The following is a 2802-nucleotide window of genomic DNA, read 5'->3' as shown; positions in this document are numbered from 1 at the left end:
ACAAAAGACTCCTAGAATTAATGCATGAGTTTAGCAGAATTGCAGGATACAGTCAATATACAAATCACTTGTATTTCCTCATATTAGCAATGAATAAATAACATTCAAAATTTAAAAAGCAATAATACTATTTACAATAGCACCAAATATATTTAGTTACAAATAAAAGTATTTTGTTTTTCTTTTTTCTCCTTTCGCTCTGAAGAACACAAAGTCCCGTGTTCGATTGACTATATTTCTGTAGTTTGCGTGGTGCATTATTTTGTTTAATATTATGTATAAACAACCCTCTAAATACACTTAGTTGTTAGCATTCAAAATATAAACTTACATGTCAGTCTGTTAGGGGAGAGCTGTAGTTGATTTTATGACATGTTTTTATAAGGTAACAACTGCAAACTACTGAGAAAATCAAAGAGACATTTTCAAAGGGACTCAGTAGCTTTTCTGGGTATGGCAGAGGCCATGGGATGTTGCCTTTGCTTGGAGGAGAGGACAGTTGGTGGTTGGAGTGCAAAAATGCAAGCAGTGAAACCTTTCACGTGGAGAAGCAAAACCTACTCCGGGGAAGCACCACCAGCAGCACCAGCAGCAGCCACCAGCAGCAGCCACCACCGCCTCCCATACCTGCAAATGGGCAACAGGCCAGCAGCCAAAATGAAGGCTCGACTGAGAACTGCAGGACGCCAAGGGAGAAGACCTTCACCCAACGCAGCCCTCTCTTTGTGGACAGTCCTCCTCCTGACATCACTGAGGAGGAAATGAGGAGACTAGTTGAGAAATGTGGGAAGGCAGGCGAGGTCTTCATTCATAAGGACAGAGGCTTTGGCTTTATCCGCTTGGAAACACGACCCCTAGCAGAGATGGCGGAGGTGGAGCTGGACAAGCGCCACTCCGTGGACAGCAGCCGCGTGTGCGCTTTGCCGGCCATCGTCATCCCTCACGGTTGGAACCTTCCTAAGTGCGTGTCCAGCCAACTGCTGGAAGAAGCCTTTTCTGTGTTTGGCCGCGTGGAGAAGGCTGTAGTCATCGCGGATGACTGAGGAAGGCCCTCAGGTGTCGGGTCCACCGCCGGCCGACCCGAACAGCCCTAGCCTCGTTCTTTGGTGGGCGAGTAAACGGCCGGGATTCCTCTTTCCCTCCTGTCCCCTTTGGAAGGAGATGGGGGAAGAGAGCCGTGAAGAGAGGTGCGCACAGCTGCTGGCCCCAACCAGCCCGGTTAAAGGACACTCAGACGCCGCGGGGGTTCTGTCGAGCAGTTCTGTTTATTATCACACAAGCACTTGCTTTTAAAGGCAAATGGGGAAGGGAGGTTTTTACATCCTCCAATCAGCTTAAAGGTCAAGGGCATGCATCCTGTCTCAATGCCTAGCTATTGCAACCTCGCAGTGTTCACCAGCGTGGAAGCGCGTATTTGGCCAATAAAGGCTAAGGCAAGGTTCCTGCAGACACCCCCACCCTACTTCCTCTCGGTGCAGTCTTAGGCTGCCACGTTAATACGCCCTTGTGGGCCTATAATGGCACCGCTTGTAGTGTCACTTAAGGTGGCGCTAGTTTTTAAGGCCTGACACTCAGGAAAAGCCATCGTGGAGTTCTCAGAGAAGCCAGCTGCTCGGAAAGCTCTGGACAGACGCAGTGCAGCCTCCTTCCTGCTCGCCACCTTTCCTCGACCTGTGACAGTGGAGCCCGTGGACCAGTTAGAGGACGAAGCGGGACTTCCAGAGAAGCTGGTTATAAAGGACCAGCAATTTCACAGGGAACAGAGCAGCCCCCTGGATCTGCACGGCCCGGCTCCTTGGAGTGTGAGCGTGCCATGGGCTGCAAGGCACTGGCTGAGCTGCAGATGCAGCAGCAGGACCGAGTGACCGCAGCATCCAGGGTGCTCGTGAGGAGCTGCAGCTGCAGATGGAGGCTGCTCGCCACGAGCGCCAGGTCAGGCTGATGAGGCAGGATTCGATGAGGAGCCAAAGAGAACTCCGGAGGATGGAAGAACTGCCCAACCAAGTGATGCAAAGCAAAAGCAAGTGGAGCTCAGGCAGGAGGAGGAGCAGAGGCGCTGTGACACCGGGAAGAAAGGAGGCGGCGACAGCAGGAAGGACTCAAGGGAACCTCCCCTGATGCGAGAGAGCAGGAGGTACGGATGGGTCAGACGGCTATGGGAAGTGCTATGAGTCCAAACAGCACAGGTGCCATGCCCCCCCCAACTCCTGTGCCAGCTGGAGCTCCTCCAGGACCTGCCACTACCATGTCAGATGGAACCTTGGGATTGACTCCACCGACCACTGAATGCTTTGGCCAAGCTGCCCCAATGGAAGGAACTGGGGCAGTTGGTGGAAGCCCTCCTGCATGCAACCGTGCAGCTCCTGGATCTGAATTTGCTCCAAACAGACATCGCGGATACTAATAAACTCTCAGTGTCTAGGTTCCCAAAACCCTTAAAGGAAGGACCTTTTTTGCACTAGCCAGAATTCTACCCTGGAAAACTTAGGAATTCCTCCCAGTAGGACGGTCTTCCCTGCCTGTACTACTTACTCTAAGGAGTATGCTGGAGGCAGAGGGCAAGGGATGGGTGGTATTTAACAAATCGGTTGTGTAGTATATTGTTTAATCAATTGTGTGGGGCATTCTTGAAGTCTCAAAAGTGACTGTTGAGGGCCTCCATGGCAAGATGGATCCAGATAGAGCCCCGTTAATCTTGATCAGTCCGTGTTTTGTCCATTCTATTTTATTTGCTTTCTCATCCTTACACCTTCCAACCCCAGAGACCCTGCCACATAGACCACAAAAACCAAGCCTCCCCCA

General features: G+C 51.2%; 1 pseudogene; it reads left to right on the top strand.

The window, feature by feature from the left end:
• The first annotated feature begins 530 nt into the window (after positions 1-530).
• LOC134384962 (non-POU domain-containing octamer-binding protein-like) lies at positions 531-2404 on the top strand (annotated as a pseudogene).
• Positions 2405-2802: the final 398 nt, after the last annotated feature.

This window comes from Cynocephalus volans, chromosome 8, assembly GCF_027409185.1.
Source record: "Cynocephalus volans isolate mCynVol1 chromosome 8, mCynVol1.pri, whole genome shotgun sequence".
Taxonomy (NCBI): Eukaryota; Metazoa; Chordata; class Mammalia; order Dermoptera; family Cynocephalidae; genus Cynocephalus; species Cynocephalus volans.
The sequence above is the reverse complement of the archived record's forward strand: the minus strand, read 5'-3'. Positions and strand labels throughout refer to the sequence as shown.